The sequence below is a fragment of the Lepisosteus platostomus genome, chromosome 7 (assembly GCF_059453375.1).
Source record: "Lepisosteus platostomus isolate fLepPlt1 chromosome 7, fLepPlt1.hap1, whole genome shotgun sequence".
Lineage (NCBI taxonomy): Eukaryota > Metazoa > Chordata > Actinopteri > Semionotiformes > Lepisosteidae > Lepisosteus > Lepisosteus platostomus.
The window spans coordinates 12407211-12432136 of NC_142617.1; the positions used below are offsets into that span (position 1 = coordinate 12407211).

The 24926-nt window shown below is 35.1% G+C and overlaps 1 protein-coding gene across 3 annotated transcripts in view; it reads right to left on the minus strand.

Moving 5' to 3' along the window:
- pde2a (phosphodiesterase 2A) overlaps positions 1 to 24926 on the minus strand; it is a 224639-nt gene that overhangs the window by 137054 nt on the left and 62659 nt on the right. The window lies entirely within an intron of this gene.

Sequence of the window (24926 nt, forward strand, 5' to 3'; positions counted from 1 at the left end):
TGTAGGAATAAAATGAACTGCCATCATTTTTTTTTTGCAGTAAAGAAAAGCACCTTGTAAATCAAACTATACTGTAGTTTCCTTGTTTCTTAAGAAAGCACTAAAGGATCTGGACTTGCATCAATATCCAAGAAAACATTTATAATCAACCATCTGCTGCCCTCATTTTTCCATATGGAACAAGTTATAGAGAAAGAACCGTGGCAAACTAAATCAGAAAAAAAATGCATACGCTCTATCTGGTACTATAGATAACCTTGTCTTCATTATGCTTAATTAGGCTAAAGAACTTACTATATGTACCTTAATAAAGAGGCATACTGTGTACATTGCAGTGTTGTTTGGGATTCTGTGTCAAAAATAACAATGTAAACTGATCATTATAAAGAGAAACAGTTTAAAATTTAACCAGTGGCATCTAGTGTAGTGGGATACATGGAAAACATGACAAATAAAATAGTGAAAATAGTAAATTGCAAAATTAGCTTCACCTGTGTTTGGAAACTATATATTGTGTTCCAGGCTAATTATTAGATACAAAGAAAAGCACCTTTTAAAAATCAGAGAAATTGCAGGTACAGTATGTTTTACTTGTATAATTATTTGCTTTCGGAAATTTCACTCTACATTAGCAACACTTGAATAGCCAATATAAACTGCTTATTGCCAGTTTCAGGGCAGTTTCAGAATTTAGCATATTGTAACTGCAATATAATGTGATCTTTAATACGAAACTAATATCTTGAAAAAAATGCTTGGTAAAATTATACAGTATCTGTATTTGTTAATTGCAATATGAAGATTTTTGCTAACTTCTATAGTTAAAATGAAGGAATGTCTTTTACATCTAAATACAATAAATGCCCAGATTAAGCAAAAATATATATTTTTTAGTTCTGGCATATCCAAATGAATTTCAGGAAAGGTTCTTGAATATTGGAAACTATTAGCTAGAGTGGATCACAAGCGTACATACTGTTAAAATAATTATCTTACATTATTAAGTTTTGTTCATACCAACCCTTTCCATAGTTGTCCAAACAATACTGTAGGTACTGTATACTGTACAGTATGTGAATATACAAACTCAATTTTAATGATGATCTTAGAAAGCATAAGCAATTATCACCTTTCATTATTTTTACTATACTTCAATTTAGTAATGCCACAGCATAAGACAGCATATTAAATAATTCTGTTTCCAAGAGAATTGACATTAAGCAAGATCCCAAATGACTAATCAACTTTTAAAACATTTTAATTTCACACAAAAGCACCTGATGCACACTGCATCACATTTTTTATACACTCCCAGCAAAATAAACTGTACAGAAAGACACACTTGTTTTTGATTAATTATTGTCAATGTGCACTGTGTACATTGTTGTGGCAGGGAGACAGAATTTCAGCTGAAATCACCTTGCTTTTCAATTCCTGTCTAGGATGCTTGATTTTGAAGGTTTAGAACAAGTGGGTCTTGCTTGAGACAAGCAAAAAGGGCAAAAGGTACAGATAATGAATAGGAATCCTAAAATTTACTCAGGTAAAGGAATATGAACTCTGAAAGGATCCCAGACTCTGATCTTAATTATAAACGAGAGCTTGATTGTCATGTTGTCATGAAGCCAGACATGATATGTATATTGATAAAATAATCTTATTATTTCCTAATTTTATCCCCCCCCCCCAGTTTGCCACAATATACAGTGCTTTGCAAAAGTATTCAGACCAGTTTTCAGATGTTGCTGGATTACAAATGACCCTCAAACAACTTTTTCCAATCAGTATTTTTATTGCAAACTACTGTACATTCTCAATCAGAAAATGTTTAAAGACAAAATGAGTTATTTGTCAGCAGATATCTAAAAGAAAGTCAAAAACTGGAATATGCTGCTTGCATACAGTATGTATTCAGACCCCTTTGATAACTCTGCTAACTCTTGAAAGAAATTGCCCTACCCAGAATATAATTGCATTACCATTGGCCTCTGCCTGTGCAACACTGAAGTGACTGTCACGCTAACTTAAATCCCAGTCTGTTTAGGGATCATTGGTCAGACGCTAACTGAAGGAAAGACACAGAAATGAAGGCTCAAGAGGTTAGAGATAACCTGTGGAGGTTAGAGGTAACCTGTGGAGGTTAGAGGTAACCTGATAAAAATTTTAGATTAGGAAAAGAGTACAAAAAATATCAGACTGTTTGGATATCCCAATGAGCACTCTTGGCTCAATAATCAAGAACTGGAAGCTGCATCACACCACCCAGACACTGCCTACAAAAAAGCCCTTCCTCAGCACTCAGTAGCCAAAAAAGAAGGAGATGCATGATGGAAGCTACTGAGAGGTCAACAAATTACTTTATAAGTGGCTGAGAGTGGAGCAAAGGTGTATCAGTTAACTACATCAAGAGCAATGGCCTGTATGGGAGGGTGCAAGAAAGAAGTTGTTACTTAAAAAGAAACATCTCTAAACTTGTCTGGTGTTTGCCAGACAGCACAAGGGTGAAGCAGCTAAAATTTGGGAAACTGTTTCGTGGTCAGATGAGACAAAGATAAAGCTTTCTGGCCAGAATTCGAAGAGTTATGTGTAACACAAACCTCACATAACTTGCCCAAAGAAACACTGTCCCTACAGTGAAGTGGCGGCAGAATCACGCTGTGTGGATGCTTCTCATTAGCAGGGTCTGGAAATCTTATTAGAACTGGAGGAAAAATGGATGGAGCAAAGTACAGGGAAACAATGCAAGGGAACTCTACTAAAAAACTGTAGCTTAGGAGAATATTCACCTTTCAGCAGGAGAATGATCCCAAGCACAGGGCCAAACAACACTGGAGTGGCTCAAGAATGAAAAGGTGAATGTCCTGCTTGAGTGGCTCTCGGTCAAAGGCGCATCCTCAATCCCATCGAGAATCTATAGTACAAGTTTTAAATCGCAGTCCAAGAAATTTGAACAAGCTAGAGAAAATGTGCCAAAACGAACGGGCAGACATCACTCCTAACCAGTGTGCAAAGCTGGTAAACATCTATCACAAAAGACTTAAAGCTGTTAGTGCAGTAAAATGCGGTTCTATCAAATATTAATGTGTGGAATCTGAATGCTTTCTGTATGCAAGCAACATATTTTAGTTCTTGACTTTCCTTTAAGTTATTTGTTGACAACTAATTTTATCTTTATAACATTCTGTTTGAGCTTGTAACTCTGCAATAAAAATACTGATTGAAAAAAGATGTGAGAGTATAATTTGTAATCAACAACATTTGTAAAATTTTTAAAGGGCCTGAATACTTTTTCAAGTCATTGTAGATGTGTTGTTTGTGCAACTGGGTTAATAACTTTAGGAGGAGTGTACCCATAGACAGCACTAATAAAAGGCTAAGAGAAATTGGTTTGCTTGGACAAAGAAAGATTACAATTCCCTGACCTGAGAGGTACTGTAATGAGGGAATGAAGTGGACAAAACACAGCGGACAGGAATAACCTGATTCAAGGATGAAAGCTGGAGGACAGAACCAGTCAGAGTTGTTTGACTGCCTGACCAGAGAAAAGAGAGAGCACCTTGTTAGCTAGTTATCTAAAGTTATCTAAAGAACTGAGAGAGAATGAGAGATAAAGAGGAACCGTTTGAACTGGCCTATACAAGGCTTACCTTATCTCTTGATAAAGTGTTAGTCTTTTTACACGACTATAATGCAACACTTAGAAAACAGTAGATTTTTGCTTGCGAAACCATCTCAACTGAAATGCTAACACGTTTTTTTCAAAGAAGATTGAACCACATGTTGAAGTTCATTATCTTAATCACTACCTTTCCTCTCCTTACAAATATTTAGAGGCCTTTTTTTAGAATTTTTTGGATTTAAGGATCAGATTTTATTTCTTCAAATCATACACTTTAGACGACTCTATATATTAAAATTCACACAAGACACACCAATGTGCTATTTTCTCATTTCTGCAACAATTTCACCGTTTGCTGTGCTGAACATATGCTTAGCAGCATTGTGAATCCTTCCACTGCTTGCTTGTGTCTTAGAAGATAATAAAAATTATGGTAAATTATAACTAAATAACAGCACAGAACACTGAGGATCAAGAAAGCCAGCTGTAAACACACAGGGGAATCTTGGTCCAACCCATGATAAGCAGATATTGAGCCATATCATGTACAGAGAATCAATCTGTACAAGACCACTTCAATTCACAGGAGACAACATGAGTTAGGAGCAAGAAACACAGCATCTCATATTGTCATACTGTACAAAACAGTGGTACAGTTCCTGTTCACCAACTTGGTTGGCAACCTAGCGTTAATCCTTCAAAAAATATCTAAACAATTCAAGCACTCCCACCACAGTTACACGCATGAGTGTATTTTAAAAGTACTCATAATCCTCTTTACAAAGCCTCCAGAACCTGAGGCAAACCTTTAATTTAAGCTTGCATATTGAAAAAGAGAAATTGCTGGTTTCAACATGGTGCTGGAAGCAGAGGCCTTTGCAAACTGCACCCTTCCTGCCATCTCTCCTTTTTTTTTTCTAATTCATTTTCAGAAATAATCATATGTAAGGTGAAGAAAGCACGAGCACATCCATCAAGTAGACAGCTCCGATTTGCACAGGCCGTTTATGTTCTTTAAGTGAGTGAATGGAATTCTTTAAAGAACCACTTAGCTGTACAGGGTAAACCATATTAAACGCTAACAAACAACGCTAATCAAACAACCTTTGAACAAATATTCTTTTTAAAAGCCTGTAACTCTTTTTTTATGTTTTTAGTGATTACAAAATATTTGAATTAATTATACCTCCCCGAATCAAAATCCAAGAATACTTATAAATGTTTCTTAGCATACAGTATATACTGTACATCATTGATATATTTAGGTTTTAATAGGGGCTACAAATCAGAGAGACGCTTGACAAATCAAGGCAAAGTTATTTTATTTAAAGGAAATTCAGAAGTGAACAAGCTAAATATACTCCACACAATTCCATCATCACCTGTTCAATTGTTGAGGTCCAATGAAGGGAAAATTATCCATAGAAAAAGCATCATGTGAAAAACATGTTTGAGAAATGTGTAAAAAAATCAATTTCAATTTACTTTTTTTTTTCACCCACACCAACAAGAAACTGAATGAAAAAGGTGTTGATATGTAATTCATTTAATTCATTTTTATTCCAAGTGATTTTATCGACAAAAATAGTTTACATCTGAAAACATCAGGTTACAGCACATCATGGCCATCTAGTATGATGATAAACCTATTCAGACTTTTTCTTTAAAAGGCCTGAAAATAGTTGTTTAAATTGATAGTTAGGGTACAGAAACAAATGCAGAAGGGTGCAGCAAACAGATTTGAAAAAAATCTGTCTTTCCCAAAACACTTTGTTAGACTTGACAGAAGGACAAGCTACAAAGCAAGACTTGGGCATCAATCACTGTACATAAATAAAGAAAAAGGACCCACCTTTTAAATGATGTTGAGCAAGTATAGAAAGACAGGCAGTTAACATGTGCAACATGCAAATAATTACTTCAAAGACCACACAATTCAGAAGGGAAAACATCACAAGGGAAAGAAGATCAGCTGTTATAACCACATACAGGAATTTAATTCAATGTTTGCTCCACAGTTTCTGTGCTTTCAAAGTACATTTCAAAATCCCTTCAAAAGGCAGTTACTTCCCAATCTCCTGTACAAACATCTACCAGGAGCATGATGCGATCAATGTATGATTGATTTTACTTCTGGTCTCAGCAAATATGAAGTACAAGATTTTTTCAAGGCTGCTGCAACATTTTTTATTTTGATCCAGAGCTCAGGATGTACTGGATAGTAAGAGGAGCTTTGTTGAAATTTTGAAAATTTCATGAAGGTTCTGCAATAGGTTTAACTCCCAGGGATTAAACGAGAGATGATTGGTCAGACTCAGACTCGGAAGATCACCAGTCACTGAAACTAAGCAACACAAATTTGCTCTTTGCAGCTGATTTTCCAAGACAAAAATGTATCTTCTTTACAGGACGGAACTTTTTAGGCTTACAAGTTGAGAAATTTGAAAACTTGAAATATTTAGTATTAAACTATAACCTGGTCATCATACCTAAAATAACACTGTACTTTATCTCAACATAGTCAAGTATAAGAAGGTGAATAAATGGCAAGGAATGATACTTAAATCATATTAGAAGAGCAAAGATGTTGAAAAGCTAAGAACACCATAAATAAATGGACTGGAAATTTCAGAAACAGTCACCAGCTAAGACATTCTCTTTCAAAGAGATCTCAAACCAAGTACAGAATCTTGATAGGAAAAGAAAAAATCAGCCATATTCCATTTTCTTCTTTAGTTACAAATACCAACATCTGTCAGGTCAGATAGCGAAGACTGCTTCTCGCCTCAGAGAAAGACCGTATAAAACATACAGAATCAATCTAGTATATGAGATCTACATGATAAATTGTAATTCAGTTCTCAGAGGGAATAAAAGCAATTATCTGATAGAATAAGACTACGTATTCTTCATATGTAGTTGCAAAGACCTTTTGTAGTGGTTTTAAATTATGTTACTTTATTTGCCCTTGAGTTTTCAGCATTGAACACTCCTTTGACATTTTTCTGCTAATTGTCCAATTGGTTTGCTTAAATACAATATGTTTGCTCACCATGATCTTGCTATAATCATTTCTGCTCTGATTGTTATTTTAATGCTAGCTACTTATTTTGTAAAAAGAGCATTTAAAATCCTTAACAATACATTTTAGACTATAAGATTCAGATGTAAATCAGTACTGCACAGGTTGAAGAGCACAGTGGCTATAATTTACATATATTCAAAAAGTTGGCCCTACAGTGTTTTTCTTTCATCTGTCCTGCAAATGCATTAATAATTCTGTTGTCTGAAGCATTTAAGTACTAACCTGTGGTACTTGCAAGTCTTTAAAGATAAATTGCATAGCAAAACACCAGTAAGTCATTTTAATAAGAAAGTCCCTGACTGAAACTTGTTCCAGGAAATTATACCCCACAGTTCGTCCAAAAAATAATGTAACACAAGAATCCAAAAATGTGCAAATCATGGGGGAAAAGATAAAATAAGAGAGGTGCGATGAAGACAAATGTGTTTTAAGGATTAGCGATGTCATCCTAGCACTATGTAATGTGGCTCAATGCGAATGTGACTCAATCTCTTATCAGTGTTTCACCTGTTAACAATAAATTTAGTATTGTTTGCCTGATAAAAGTCTGTAAATGTAATATTATGAATTTAATATTACTGAAATAAAAATTTGCAATAGTTGCCATGAATTATGGTATGTGTGAATATTAATTAGTTCTGATCATTTCTCCGTGCTAGACAGAGGTAGGCTGTTCAATTCTTTTTTATGTGAATTTATGTGTATGATACAGTTCAGTTAAGTGAATGAACTAAAAAAATGTGCCCATTCGATTTACCATTTGACTTGAACGAAACTGAGCCACTGAATAGAGTCTGAGTTGGTGAACGAAACAGAGCAAACATTTTTAGTCAAAAACTGATTCACTGAACAATACAGTAGCACAGAATACAACATTTGGAGAAATATTGAAACAAAGCTCAGTTAATTACAAAGCTAAATAAGGAGTTATAATGAAAAATTGGGAGACCGTAGCTCTCCTCCTTCCATTGGGAATCTATGTAGCTTGAGAAACAACATTATATTTTTGTGAAAACCAAAGAGTAAATATCATATACTGTATACTGTAGACAGTTTAGCTGATGACAACTTGAAGCCTGTTTGACAAAACTGTGCTTTTGTCTTTTGCAGAATACAACAGCAGAAAAACATAAATAAAGTATATACAGTAACAATGTTGTCAATATACTGTACACACATTTTTTAATCCTGGATTGTAATAAACCCATTGGACCTACTACAGGTTAGGTAATAAAACAACAGTGTAACATTAAATTTTGACTTTTAATAAAAAATCAATAAAGGATAAATAAATTATTAATGGAGAACTAACAGAAAAAATAAAATTTCAACATGACAACTTTTAAATTCATACAGTACTTCTGAACACATTAAATCAACATTATCAGGTAAATATATTTACATTTATTTTATATATTTTTATTAGGAGAACTAATAAAAAAAGTATACAATATTAAAACTTTTAAAATGTCATCGAAATTATGTACTCGGGTTGTAGTAGGTACTGTAAATCCTGTGTTTAGTATTAATATATCATTATGTAAATTGGGATATATTGGAAAGATGAATTATTGATCCATACGCATCATTGATATGAGGGCTATAAATGTTTTATCGAGTTTTACAATGTATGATAGCTTGCTATTTACTCTAATGCAATTTAAGTTCCCAGGTTCCTACAGTGCCTCCATCCTTTGAGTTCCAATACTGGAACCGATTCCATGTAGACCCATTTGGTTCGATGGGCAATTTGCCTCTCTGAGCCAAATGACTTAGTGAATCAAAGCAATGAATCATCCAAGGAAAAATGAACTGATTCATTAGATTCTCTGAAAGTTCAACAGGAATGAGTTGTTTGTGAACTGCACAGCTCTACAAAGCTCTACGAAATCTGGTTACAGTATGTACTCTGTATATATTCTTGCACCCTGGCTACAGACAGGATGACATATACTGTACAGTATGTTTGAGATAAGTGATAAAACAAGCCAAAGAATGCTATTCATAGCATTTATTACTGGCCTTCCTAGACTAACTGTTTGGTAGGCTTATTTGCAAGGTTATTTGTGCAGAGTGAATAATATAATTTAGTTACAGTACATGTATGTTTCATCCTACAAGTATTTCAGCAATGCATCATGGAGGAAAGGCTAAAAAGAGAATATAAGAAAAAGAGTAGAGAGGATAAGGACAACCAAATCTCAGCAACAGTAGAATATATCTGTGATTTCAGTCCTTTTTTTCCCCACATAAAGTTAACATTTTCATCAGAATTATTTTGCAATGTCATTTTAACATTCACATGCTCATGTACAACCACTTTTTTTTAATCATTTATGTGAAATTTCCCTCAGGATGTTTCCGCTTCTTACTCCATTTCAACTTCAACAGATAAGCTGAGATTTACAAAAGCCAGATTCAGGAATTTCCCTTGAGATCCCTTTCTACTTGGCTGGACGCATATTGTACGCTTCCACTTTTTCAACTCAGTCGGTGAACGTTTTTCCTTCCCACTTAATGACAGCCATGAACACACGAAGAGTAATGCTTGGGGGTGGGATGGGGTGGAGGGATAAACAGGTGAAATGCCAAACACACCTCACCCCCACAAATGTACGCGACATCCAACCGCTCACTAGTGAAAGAATGCTAGTCTGAGTCACACTAGTTCACAGATGCCAGAAAAAAATAGTCTGCTTAAGGTTAGCACCTGCTTTCTGCTACAGGTGGCATGTGTTGCCTTTTAATTTGCCCACCTCATTGCCAGAAAAAAAAAACTGATTAAAGATTAGTCTGCGCAATACTGGAATTAAATTAAATGCAGATGTTAAATCAAGGCTGAGAAGCCTGAGGTAGACTCCCTAGTTGTTCTAATTCTAATCCCAGTGCCACACACAAGACAGCTGGGTTGCAAGTAATCAAGTAATTGAAGATGACAGAATCAAAACAACACTTTTAGCCAACTAATTTTTGACTAAACGACACTTCATAGTACGTCACTGAATATTTAATACAGATATTAAACCAATAATCCTATCATTCCCATATGATCACTAAAACGTGATAAAAGAGAAAAAAATGCCTTTGCTCAAAAAATGGATATGAAGATATATATTGTATGTTAAGTTTGGGAAAACACTGGCTCTAAATAATGAGTATAGGAGACAAATTCTCAGATTTAGGGATTAAAAGGTATTTCATAAAGAATTATTTGCTGTAATTATCTTAGAATGCAGTAATATCCATATGGTTTTCTGGGGATATTAGCATCGCTGTAAAAAAAAAATGGATGGTTTTACCACAGTTGTTAATTGAGGTAATTTAAGAATTTAGATTTTATTAGTTATATTGCCAAAAACTGTTACATTTTTATACATTACAAATATAAAGACCAAACTCAAAAAGTGTTCAAATCCATAAACCATAATCCCATTACATCTATTATAGAGAAACATTCTCTTTAAGAGATGTAAAACAGATAATTCAGGTTTACAGTAAATGTGTTACCAATTCACATCATATGGCAGTGGTAATTATTCCATGATTTCCTTTGATATTTACACTGGTCTCTTAAAATACTTTTATATTTAGATTAGTTTTCAGAGGTTCTTTGAAGTAGAACTCTAAATTTTGAAAACTGGGTGCCTAAATATTGCATATACTGTAGGTTTTAGGTCACTGTTAGTGAAGGAAACAAAGTTACAGTAAAGACACTACAGGACCCTGCCAGTCCGTATTTTGTATACTGTATACTCTACATCACTTTTCTTTCAGAACTTATTCTTGAATGGTTTTAATCCTTACAAAGTCACTACCACATAGAAAAAGCATATACAGTACCTTTGAGTAGGTAAAAAATTGCATGACCTAATTAAACAACAATGCCTGCACACCATGCAAAGACTCATGCACCAACATGAAAAATTAGATGATCTCTTAAAACACGCACAGGCACAGACAAGTGAAAAGCACACTTCACTGCAGGATTTTGGCAAATACATAATATTATGGTATGCTGATGTTGTATAGAAGTAACCAAAATATCTTATTTCATATTAATCTGTGAAGGTACCTCATCACTGCAGTATTAGTTCAAGGAGGTCCATTTGACTGATACTTAGATTGGTAGAAAATTGATACTATATAAATATTTGCACATGGTTTTGCTAATTAGATGATTGTTTTAATGGCTGTGCAGCACAGAAATAAAAGCCAGCAGTGTTATGTTAGAGTTACAGTTCACACACTGCTCACAGATCATTCCCCCAGATTCTCAGCAAAACACTGACACCAAAACTGCATTTGAGGCATTCAAAATAAAACAATTATTAGAATGTATTCTTTTATCTTTATTTAAGGATTTATAATAGATATAGATTAAGTATTGGAACCTCAGGAACTGCTGAGGAAAGAATGATTTGAGTTGAATTAGAACGGCCTGGTTTTAAGTTTCAAGGCTTTTAGAGTCATCTGTTATAAATGTCTCAGCTAGCTATCAAAAGGTTCATGGTGTAGTACTGAACTCTCTGCAAGGCAGTTGCAGAATGTGTCAGCATGCTAAAATTTTGCAATTTAAAAATAAACAATGGGGTTAGCATTCATGCAATCGGTCAGAAATAATACACTTAGAATTTTTTCCAGCTAATGTTTTAAATGTGCTCTTTTATATTAGAATTCTGAGGCCAAATGGATAGCTGTAAGCCTTCAAATTAGTGTAACCTTGTTTAAGAACTGCTTTTTTGATAAACACAGGACATTTGGTTTTTATTCAGGTTAAGCACTTAAAGAAATGCTTCCAAGTACAGTATCTCCATATAATATACTGTACCATATTTTAGTCCTTACTTAAATGGGAAAATGGGAAATAAAAAAAATTCAAGTTCAATACAGTTACTTGAAAAAGGCCTCGAACAATATGAAAAGTATGTGATTCATTTAATTCCAAGTCTGGACAAGATACTATAGCAGTGTGACTTACTATAACTGTCTTGGGTTCTATACTGAAAGGAGAAACTAGGGAAAGACATCACACCACAAAGCACACTAAAAGTTGGTCAAAATAAGCAGGATGAAATAGAATTAATATAATCTAATTGTTCTGGTCATTAGCTTGATCAAGCGTAAAATAAACAAGCCCAGTTAACTAGCTGAATGTTGTCCAAAAGCATACTGTATAAGCATATTTGGCATGGTACCTCAAGCCATTCGAGGCTTCCATTCAAAATGCTGTTATTAATACATGCATACATGTATTTCTCATTCAGAGACAGTGTGCTTATTAAAAACACAGCGTAAATCCACAAAAACAGATTCAGTTTTAAGGTGGCACCTTGGTTAACAACACTTTTGCATATACTGTATCTGCTGTAATTGACAAAATACTTTAATATTCCCCTCAATATCAAGAAAACGCTTGGTTTGTTCTAGTTGGGTTGTGTTCATATAATGAATGAAATGTTACAAATGATGAGTTATTCAGACCCAAAAGAAAAAGGAACAAAAAAACATCATATAATGGAAAGGATTAAGGATTGCGTAGAAGAGTAATAAATTATTGAATTCCAGACAATAAGAGGTTCACATTTATTTACACTTCTATGAATCTAGTTAAATAGAATTCAACAAAACAAATTCTCTATACAATAACATTCTGTTCTTTGGGAGTGCAATGAAAGTCTTTATAACTATATACTGTAGAGGCCTCAGAAGGTTTCCCATTTCCCTGGTATCATGTCCGTCCTCATGGTAGCACTGCGGCAACATAATCAGACAGGAAGTTTGCTTTACCTGTGGGCAATCACCTCCTCCCTTGTATTTCAACAGGTGAAGCTAGCTATTTAAGGTAATACCTGAGCTGTGATGGGGGCTCCATTATAAAAGCTATCTCTTAGCCTCTCAAGTTCCAAGTTCCCTGCCCTGCACTGTTTGGATTCTTGACTCTGCTAGTGCCTGTGACCTCTCCCCCCGACTTTCCTTCAGTGCTTTAAAGTGTGTATCAACTGTGCTTCAAACCTTTCTGTTTCGCCTCAAATTGTGGAATCCCTTTATGTGCTTTTTATGTGCTTTTGTTTCCCGTCATCTGGCTCTTATATACGGCTGTGTATTTTGGGCTACAATTTGCTCATCCACTCTCCTGTTCCAGCTCTAGAATTCATCTTTCTACCCACAGACAGCTGCTACTCTTCCATCTTATGTAGTTTCATTACACCTGGTGTATAAAATGAGGTAATACATGGAAAACATTCAGTAGGAACTTGCATCATCTTGGTTAAGGACAGAGAGCTCTTTGAAGATGCAGGCAATTGGTCTTTGACCTCCACAATGCAGGGGAGAGCCATATAATAAACCACAAAAAGAGGAAACTACTGTACCACTTTCCACTGTAGTGTCCATTTCAAGGATTTTAGGATTACTTAGCGGCAACCCTGATTGAGACAGGATGCATACTGTATATATCTTGCCAACACAATCTATGAGATAAGTGGTTTAGGGTGAAACTATAAATCTTAAGGCAACACACTGGCATCTTCAGGATACAAAGAGTCAAAACACCAGTCGAAGTCACCTGTATGAATGTGGCATTCATAGCTGGGTTATAAGGAAAAAGCATCTCCTGAGGACAAACTACAAAAAGACGAAACACAAATTTGCCAAATATCATTTGGATGACAATTGAAACTTGTCAAACTGGTTTTATGGTCAGATTAAATAAAAATTGAGCGTTTTGGAAGTGCTTATCATCAGTGTTATATCTGGCATGAAAAAGATTTAAGTTCACGTTGAGAAATCAGTCATGTGAAATATTAGATGAGACTATTACAGTATGTTTTGAAGTTGTTTTGCATCTATGGGTCCTGAAGCCCCTGTCAAAGTAGGGGAAATATGATCTCCATTATGTACCAGTACATTTTGGCCAGACACCTGGGTCTCTCTGCCAAGAAGATCAAGCTTGGCCGAAAATGGACATTCCAGCACGACAATAATCCAAAGCATACATCCAAATCAACAAAGGAATGGTTAATTGCATACAAACTAAAATGTGCTCAATTGGCCATCTCAGTCTACAGACCTCAATCTAACTGAACATTTGTGACATTAATTCAAGATGGCAGTTCTCTAATGGAAACCAAAGAGTCTGAAGGACGGAGAGCAATTCTACATTGAGGAATGTTCATACAGTTAACGAAGTGCCAGATTCTCATACCACACTACAGAAGGTACTGTATCTAGCCAGTGTATTCCCTGCCAGAGGAGGATTTACAAAATACTGTTTGCATGGCTATGAATTATTGTGGCCTTTGTGTTTTCTGGACTTACATTATGGCAAAATTGAATTCTCTGTAGAATGCTTATAAGATTTCTGAAATAACAAATAAGATTCTTAGGATTTTTCAAGCGAGAAACATCCAATCTGTAAATTTTTCAGTCAATTGATAATTATTGTTCCTATTTCATCAGAGGTATTGGAGGATGTATACATTACTGTATATACTGTATATATATGATATGTGATGATAATGTTGAAGCTTTTTTTACAGCTCATTACTTATTATCAAGCGAACTGTGAACAGTGGGAAAAGAACTCAGATGGCAGTATTTAATTAGGCGGTGTGGGAAGAGGAGGATGTTTCAAAATTTGTAATTGAAAAGACGCACCAACAAGGAGAAATCCCCCAAAATCTGCACATAGCACTGAGGGGAGTTTACATGAGATTTTTTTTGCAAGTGAATTCTTTTAGTGCTGCTCTTGCTAACTGTCCTCGAAAACCCGATGCACAGCGAGTATTCTGAACATATTCTAAATGATTAATATATCCCTTCATGAAGAGTGTCACTGTAACCACCAAACCACAGTACAACCATATGGAGGAAAACAGTACACAATAACTCAAAACATGTAAGATTCTGTTTATTTCCGCACCATAAGCACATAGCATTTACTGTATAAAGAAAGGGGGAGTCCTATATTCTAGTCTTTAACAGTTCCATTCTGCAATGCAGTATGTCATGAGCCAACTGTGACTGAAATTCCAGGAACAGCGACATACAATCAGCCAAATACCAATGGGGGTTAAGTGGTCTTCAGATGACTAGATTATCCTTGGCTTGCCCCACCTCTGACTTCACGTCTATGTGAGGGGTAACTTCCAGGCAAATATAACTGGCATGTGAAGAGAAGCCTAATCATTTTTTGCAATGTACATGCTACAGTAGATGCGAAGAGAACCACACATTAAATAAACCGACGAACAAGTTACCAAGTTAGAAGGCAAACTTCATTAAAAGTTCTGCAGCACAAGCAATTTTGAAATTCAGAATATTTCATTAACTCAAGCCTTAAGGCAAAACACAGAATGAAATGCTTTCTCATCAATAGGAGCAAAAATAATTATACGACACATCAGGATGCAGGAGTCTGTTTTCCCTCAAGAAAAGCCACACTCAAGATCATGTTCTTTTCCTGATTTTGAGAAAATGAACTACAGCCTCTGTAGGCTACAAAACTAACAGTAGATTTTAACAATTCTATAAGGAGGAAGCATTTAATAAACATCTTTATCTTGTCCAAAGGAATTTAAATACATAGCGAGCATCACAATAGAGGTGAATGAAAAATAACTACAGTATGTGCCATGTACTGTATTTACAAAGTCTTCAATAGTAGCTCTTCTGTCAATACTGTACATACAGTACTTGACATGCTAGAAAGGGCATACAATTTGAAATATTCTAAAATTGTAGCTTAGAAAAACAATCAAAAGCTACAAATGGATAATCAGGAGTAATGGGAAAATTTAAGGTTAGGTCAGTATGAAAATAATTGAGTATTGATGCTTTATGAACATTCCATTGAACATTAAATGACAGTGATCATTATCACACAGTATCAATCATTCAACATACTGTATACTGTACAAAAATCTAAAGCATTTACAACTGTGCTTTGTAGATTTTGTTAAAATCTATATTATGGTACATTACAATATCGAGGCCTTATATTTAAGTCTCGTTTTTTGTTGTAGCATGCAGTCTAGAGTAGAGTAGTTTATTATTGCCATGCTCCCTGCACATTCCTGTCACCTACATGTTTATCTCCCTATGTCAGCCTTGTGCATCTGTTGTCTTTTGCAATGTGCCAGCTGTCCACTCCCTACCACACAAACCCCCCATCCTGTGGATTAGGCCATAACAATGACATCCTTAACTGTATTGGATGTTCTCTGTATTTTCAATGAAAGTTTAAACTGTTCCTCTATATAATTGGGAATTCTTATTATTCTCCACAAATACACACACAAATTAATTTTGTTCTATACTGATAAAATTAGCAATAAATGTATTTAAAATAAACTAGATTACTTTGAAAAACTGTTATTTATTTTTACCAAAAAAACAACAAAAACTTTTAGTTGCCAAGAAAGCAGTAATTCAACACAAAAGCTTGTCTTGGCAGCTTAAATAGACTGGCAAAAGCTTTTAAGTCGACAAAAGCCTTCAACAACTCCTTTGAGCAGGAAGCAACAGAAAGTATACGTTTCACATAGTAAAGGAGAAAGCCACTTTATTTTCCAATTCAACACATCAAAAGAATGCACTGGATAAACTAAGAAGTGATTTGACATGATAGTAATTTCTGTTGTTGAAATTTCTTATTGGGAGACATCACACTGTCCATATCTCTGGGGATATCCTTCTTTCTGAATGGTTGTAAGATTATACAATCCCAGGTCTTGACAGTGTTTAATGAAAGGCTTTCCTACTTTATCATCTTACATTGTATTGCTGACCTACTGTATGGCTGAACATCTGTTTAGATTCTACAGCCTACACTTGCAAATTTAGACATTTCAAATGAAACTCTAAAGTAACTGTCTTTGTAGCGCTGTCCTAGTGTTCCTCTTTCAAGGTGTCAGCTTATCTGAATCTGAGTACTCTTTCAGTTCAATGCAAATCACTCTAATTTGTAACTCTTCTTCATGATGAAGTCTTTCGTGGTGTACTGTAAAACAGATTAAATTGATAAAATAATAAAATTGATAACGGTCAGAAACTACTGCAATTGTTAATAACACCCTGGTTAGAAAACGAAGGCCAGGTTTTCTCAACTGGTTTAGTAAACATTTGATAGGTAAAAATTATAATCACATAATACAGCAATATAAACCTATACCATGAATTTATCTACAAAATGTGGCTTGACTTTGAAAGTGTACAGGGGAAAGAATAAAAAACAGTTGTATATTGCAATCAATACAGTTTTCCCTTGGGTTCTCAAAAATAAGCCTACAGGGGTAGCTGATCGTATCCATACTGTTGTACTTTAGGGGGCAAAGAATAAAAAGCCAATTCATTAGTGCAGTTAACTGAATGACAACTCACATCTGATGCTTTATGGACCTGTGTCTTATACAGAAACAGTGCAGCTGACCTGTGACAGCTGAATGGCAGCACTGGTATTAGGAATGCAACAAAACCCCCACAGAATTTACTATTTATATTTCTGTTTACTATTGTGGCGCATCTTGAAGCTCTAATACTAGGGTTAACAACTCTAGTCCTCAGGATCTAGAAGTCATCAAGGTTTCATGCTTCCTTAAGTTATAAGCTGTTCACCTGGCAAATCATCTGTTCTTAATAATCATGAGTTGCTGATGATTTAAAGAGACATACAGTAATAAAAGCCTGCTGGATTCCAGCGTAGGGAACTGACACTCTGCTCAATACCATACTAACAGCTAGGGCTATACAGCACTAATAACTTTTTAATTACATTTCATGATTTGGCAACTTAAAAATGTCTGCCTAGAGCAAGCATTACGAATCCTGGTCTTATAAGATACCTCTCTCATCAGAGTTTCCATCCAAAAACTCTGAACTCTCATTTACTTAATGGAGACCTAAATTTGCTTAACCAGACCTTTTTATGATAATATTAAAATCAAAACCATTTAAAATGACCTGGTTAAATACATTATTGTTTTACTTACTGTAGGTGTCAATTAGGTTATTAAGAGCTTAGCTGGAATGAAAACCAAAGGGCACAGGGGTCCTCTTTTAACAGGGTTGAAATCCCTTTACACAGAGAAACAAAAGAGTTTGCCTCTGCAGTTAATCGGTGCTGACCGGTATTGTACATTGAAGCAAGTCACATGATTCTACTAATCACAGTTCCTGCAGAGTAATGTGGTTCAGCTGAGTGTGTCATTGCACTTCCTAGGGAAGAAAAGCATTCCCTGACAGGTTACAATGAATCTCAACACACTAAGCCCTTTAGGTTTCAGAGAAAAGTAAATTCAAAACAGCAACCTTTTTGCATTCCTTGCTTCATTACCTTTCAGCCAAAGTCTCTGACATGAGTGACAGAGTAGGGATTATTGCATAATCACAGGCTGAACTTAGCACTGCAAGTCTTGAATCAGTTTACAGTGTTTGGCAAGCAGCAGTGCCAAGTTACAAGTGAAACACAGCATCATGGGATTCTAAGCCATATTTATTATACTGGGCCTCTGAGTAATGAATATCATTTGCACATCATGACAGAGGAGGATTTATCTGGCCAATCGAGCATTTCGCTCAGCACAGAGTGGGCTCTGAAGGAATTACTGCTAGGCTGATCAATTTATACAGCAAATCAAACATCAAGCAAATATTTCCACAATGCTGCAACACCACCTCTGGACATTTAGCTCTGTAAACGCCAGAATGGAATTCGTTTTTGTTTTTCAGTAAAGGGTGAAAAGAGACATTCCCTTATGTAAAGTGACTGGGATCTATCTAGATTAAAAGCCCCATACAAAACTCAAAAAAATTAAAACTGCTCGCTATATCATCTGAAAAGAAATGGTTGTCAACAGCAGATTTTCAGACATAAGAGATGTTAAGCAAAACTCTGATACATGAAACAGTAATTTCTCTTGCTCACTGGCTGAATGAAAAGTATGTTTCATGTGACAATGAGAAAACTCACAGGGCCATTTATCAAGTGTGCGCAGCAGAACGTAATTTGTTCTCCTTCACAAAAGAAAAATGTCAAGCACTGTTTCTACAATCTAATAACTATTGTCTTTGTCTGCCTCTTATGCACTTACTGTACATTACCTTTTTAAGTGACAAGCTGAAAGCCATAAATTGAATGTTTTAATTGTTGTTCCATACTGTAGCATTTAAGGATATTTGGTTTAAATAACCTGATATCGAGCTGGTAAACGTTTTACACAGCCATATAAAGTCATATAAAGCCTATGTCTTCTTAAGGGAACTGAATTAAGTGAAAATCCTAACACTTCTTTCATAATGAAATTCAGTGACTGAATTACTACTGTACGTGTATACAGTAAATTGATTTACACATCCAAAGAAATGAGCATTTGGTAAGTGCTCAGGGCTCAGGGCTTAAATAGAAGGACTGACACTTGCAACTCAAGTACAGCATAAACCATTTTGTAAAGTTACAACTTATAAAACAATACAGACTTGCTTTCTTTGTCTAAAAATAGGAAAAAATAGGAAACTATCTACTATCCATCTATCTACTTAATGCTGTTTACTACGAAAACAGCATTAAGTGCTACAATGAAGACACAGTACTGTACATTCTACAGGAATACAGGAATCCATTCCAAAATAGCTTCCAAAATAGCTTCTTCCCCAGAGCTTCTTGTACCCACAATGACTGTACTCCAACACCACTACATACAGTACACGACAACTGAATGTAAGCTGAAATTGTACTTAAAACTATATAAATTATATTACTATATTGTAATATTAATTAATCACCGTACTATTTTTGCACTGTTCCCCGAATTACTTTTGCACTGTTTTTGTCCTGTTGTATTCTTTTCTCTGTTTGCGTATTTGCACAGTTTTGATTACACTGTTATGTTATTGTGTTACTGTCTATTGTCTTATCTTCTGTTCTATTTATATACTGCACCTGAGTGACTAATGAGAAACACTTTTCACTATACTATGCACCTGTGTACGTATAATGACAAATAAAGTTGAATTGAATTGAATTGAATTCTGCTAGCATGCCTGTTCAGTTATCATTTTCACACAGAGGGAGGAAACTGCTAGCTACAAATTCTGTTATGTTGGTATGTTCGGAGTGACAGTTTTTAAAATTAAGAATAAATAATGGAGGAGGACACTTTGTTCAAGCAAACATCTTCCAGCATATCCAGCAGTGAACAGGTAAGAGGATAAGAACATGTTAACATGAGATAATTATTCCCCTTGAGTGCCATGTAACTGGGATTCAGGACCAGAAGAATACTCAAGCTACTTGCTATTACATAGCAGGGGAAATAAAGATTTTTCCTGGGGGTGTTTCTTTGAAAACACTTACATATACGGTTTCTAATAAGTCAATAGAACAGATACAATGCAACACAATATGCAAACAGAAAAGGACACCACTGAACGTACTGTACATAACAAATAAGCAGCTAGCTGTTCAAGAGGGAAAACAGAGCACACGCATTTCTTGTTCAAGCTAACTGAGCACACAACTAGTCTTAAGATCATACGAATTTTGCAAAACTAGGAAAAAATTCTCAATTCCATGGTGCTTGTGAATGTCCAAATGTAGACCCTTCAACAAAACAGATAAAAGGACACAGGAATCCATTCTTCCTCTGTTTGTAAGATACGTTTGACAGATAGAGTGCCCTCCAGAATAATTTTTTCAAATGTTTTACACTTCTGTTTAAATCTGGGAGGTTGTTTTCCTGGACAAAAATGCATCATTTAACCAAAGTCTGAGCAGAGATGACAGTTTCATGATGTTCCTTTAGTTCCTTTTATACACCAGAAATGGTTAAGAACCACAAAGTAGAGGGGGGAAATTTTTTCAATGCCTGTCTATAAGTGCAATGAAGAAAGAAGTCAACACTTTCTAATTTGTTCCCAAACCTTTTAATTGAAATTAGTTTGCAAATGAGTCACTAAAAGACATTGCAGGTATGGAAAACATAATACCAAAAAAAAAACAGTAGACATTTATGTTAAGATTCATCTGGAGGGGTAATTCATTTTCAACTCATTGACAGGGGCAATTTGGAAATGGAGGTCAGTCATCAATCACTGTGGAAAGAGAGCTTCTACTGCCAGCCCTTTCCATTTAGGCTCCAGAATAGCACATCCCATGAGCCAGAGATTTGCTTTATTCTGAAGGAGGTTTGTACAATACATGGCTTTCAAGCTGCGTCCTCTGTAACTGCATACAGAGGACACAGAAAAATTATGCCTATAGTTGAACCCAAGGGAAACTCCTAAGCACCTTGTTGATTAGTGTTCTGTTCATCAAAATAGTGACTTTAAAACATGCTCTTCAAATCCATCTCTTAGACGATCTTATTATAAGATATTTGTCTCATGTAGTGGGCAGTTGTTACCCTCCCCAATGTTTTAGCAACATTTTCTTGCACAACAAAACTAAATTTACTCAGAATATGAAAATGCTATTAATATCACTACTAGTTCAGAAATCTGCAAGAGCTAGCGTATACTCATTCAAAGGTGTTGCTTTTAAAAGAAAAAAGAACAACAATTAGACAACTTCTGTTAATAGTCTTCTAAAGTTAAAATAGACAATATACACTGTACATGTGACTCAAAAATGTAGAGATTGTATCAACCTTGTATATAGCAAAATAAAACATAACAAAATAACACATCCCTACACTATTCTAATAGGTAATAGGTTGAAAAGAATTCCTAAGGTTTTAAACTTACTGATGTACTTAGAGTATGTATAAACAGTACACTTGACACAAACAAAACAAGAAGAAAATGCCAGCGAAACTTCATAGAATATTCATAGAATGTACTATCAGAGTACCGCAGTTCTTGACTGGTTCTTCACTTAAAAAACATTAATCCAAACAATTAAAGATAAGGAAAGATACTGTCCCACAAATGCTTATTTTTGCTTATCTTGAAATCTTGGAACAGTAGGTTACTGCCAAGGCAACTGAAATCAGGTATGGTGCAGAAAACCTATTAGCTATAGCAACGGGTTTGCACTGTTTATATGCACGGCTTCAAACACTGGATTTGGACTACTGAAAAAAAAACTATTAAAACAGTTTAAAAAATAGCACTGTGCTGTAATCACGACCGATAACATTTACAGAGACCATAAATCAAAAAGTTTTGCTGAGCACCACCATGTCACACTTTACAAGGAAAGGTATCAGGTTAAATCCTGTCATAGATGAGTAAGGAAGGGATGCAAAGTGATCTACTGTACTTTCATACATCTGAATATCTCACACACCTCTTGAGCTTGACTGAAAATCTTTACTGCAACTTAATTAAAAGGAGGTTTAACACCTTGCTGTAGCCCAAACAGTCAAATACACCCAAAGGAAAGAGAAAGACGTGTTTTTGTCCTAAGATCATCATACTGCACAGTAGCTCTACCTTCTCCTAATTATTTTTCTGCTCACCAGTGTGCATATCTGCAGTATGTGGAGGGGATCTACAGTATGCTTGTCCGATTCGATATTATGTAGATCCTCAGCTAAAAAATGTAAATAAGCATTCACTGAATCTCATACTCAGTGCCCCAGACACTATTCGGCAGTAGGTTACATAAATATAGTATAAACTCTGACTGCAACAGTAGCCATCCAGGAAAACAAAGAAAAGATACAGTATATTGATGCCTTAAACTACAGACACTTTCCAATCACATCACATGAAAAGTGAAAAACAGATTAGCAAAAATAATGGTTATCAGTGAAAGGGGCTGCTTACAGGGGGCCATGTGAGCAATCTAGTTTATGTACTGTAACTGGACAAAAATGGTTAAATGCAGTTGTCATCGTTGTAATGTGTATTTTGCTGCTTTTTCTCACTCAATCTGACATGTTTACACCTTAGCTCAGCATTAAAAACAAGCTCAACACAAAAAAATATAAACATGCCCCACTGTTAGAATTACTACAGATTTGCAGATAGAACTGCTTGTGTAAAGAGATTTAGTGTTTAGTGTTTAGTGCTGCAGGCTATCCAATTCCCCGAAGATTGATTAATACGATTGGCAGATCAGGTAAACATATTGTATGTTGACAAAATCTTTCTTTACAATAGGGTTGATGAATGGAAGTGAAATACATACACAGCAAATTGTTTTAAATCAATACACATGGGGCGTCACTATACAGGTGGGGACTTGTATGGGAAAAGAAAGAATTGTGAAGAATGAATAAACTGACAGTAATCTGTATGAACGTTTGTGAAATGCTTGAGCATTAACCCAAGCCCAGCAATGTGAATTATCATGAATTGCAATAGATTATTTTAAACTCTTTTAACACTCAACCTGTTTTAACTGTTTTTGCAAATTAAGCTTTAGGTCATTATAACCTCACAGTTTTTGGCTGATTTATATACTGTATATATAATGAATATTATGAAATGAGATGCAAAGGGTACAGACATTTATTTACAAAAAGGTATTCTTATTGTTGTTCAGTCACTCTGTTTTTTTATTTAACAACTAGGGTATTATAATTCTGAATAAATTCTAAGCTCCAATAAGGATTACTGTACATTTTTATAACAGCTTTAATGACAGAGTCTACAGCTATCTGTAGCAAATGATGCATTTCTCATTGGTGCATACTCAAAGAGCATTTAAATTATAATTAATGAAGGAGACTTTTTTGCATTTGCTGTAAAAACAATTAACAGTATCACCCATTTTGCTTTTGAAACGTTTTAATGATCTAAGCAATGCTTTTCAGTGGGTTGTGGCATACTAATAGGCATAGAGAGAATAATTTTAAAGTTTGAATGAGACCTAAAAATGTATTAAATACATTCTTCCTCTTACATGCTGTTTGTACGTCATCTCATCAGATCCTCCTAAGGGGCCATATACAGTTTTTCTTTGCCAATGATCTGAGGTTTTGGAAAAGTGTCCAGATATGATGCATTTGTAGCTTGGTATTTTAGGCAAATCCTGTTGATCTTATTTCTGATCTATACAGAGGATATCATCTATATACAGTAGATAATATTTTAATCAAAACAGCAAGAAATGTGCACTGCAATTACTGTTAAAAAGAAATAATGGTATGCAAATTAAAATTATTCTGCAGCATTAAAAGAAAGAAATAACTCATTACCAATGAAAAGCAACGCAAAAATAAATTGTATGCTTACATTTTGGAGGAAAACTGAGAATTGGAAAATGTATCTGCCGTCACTTAAATGACTGCAGGAGGAATGCTGCCATGCAGTGTGAGTTTTTGTTTTTGCTTTTTTTGTTCAGTTTTTGTTTTTGCTTTATAACCAGGGCTTGTGCATCATAAGTTCAAAACAAATTTTAAAGAATTAAACAACTGAACAAGCAAAGTAATGAAATTATACCAAAAACATCATTCACACAAAACGCAACAGCAAAACCAGAAAGGTGTTGAGACTTAAAACCTTTAACAAAGCTGATCACCTTGCACAAAGGAAATTCATTCTAAATACTCAACTGTAGCATTTGTAATGGTATGCAATATACAGAATGCACACCACTTCACTTTAAAACACTTTGCTTCTGTAGATTAAGATGCAGCTGCTCCGGCAACTCTCCTCCATCACTGCTAAAAGATGCATTTAATGTAAGTGTACTGCAGCCTCATTGATCTTACACCTGACACAGCATCACACAGAAAAGAACAGTTAGCTTGGGAAAGGAGTTCTAAAATATAATACCCTCAACAGGTACACATAAACTGGAGATAATCATGTACACGCCCACTTGCGTAGCACTCAAACAAAATTCCGGAAACATAAATGTCAGCCCTCTCACTGTGCTCTTAAGCAGTTTGCCAGTTTGTAAGAAACATGCGCGGCTGTAAACAAGAATTGAAATAAGGGAAAGAGAAAGAGATTTGTCTTCTCCCAACACTGCTATTAGCCTGATAGCCGAGTGCAAATTAAATGGGTTGCCACAATGGAAGGATGCTAAGTGCTTCTTCTCTGGAAAACAAAAAAAGCTAAGAGACCGGAAAATGCATTGACTGTCTATCAATTAAAAATACATGCTTTGGTCAAACATGAACTGTCACACAAACGCACATGAGAAGACATGAGCTGAGTCTTAGGTAATAAAGGTTAAATCAAAAGAATGTGATGCAAATAGAAAAGTTTTGCTCTGCTTTTGTATTAATGTATTTATAGCTTTCTTAAATTTTGGACATCTATTACAGCATT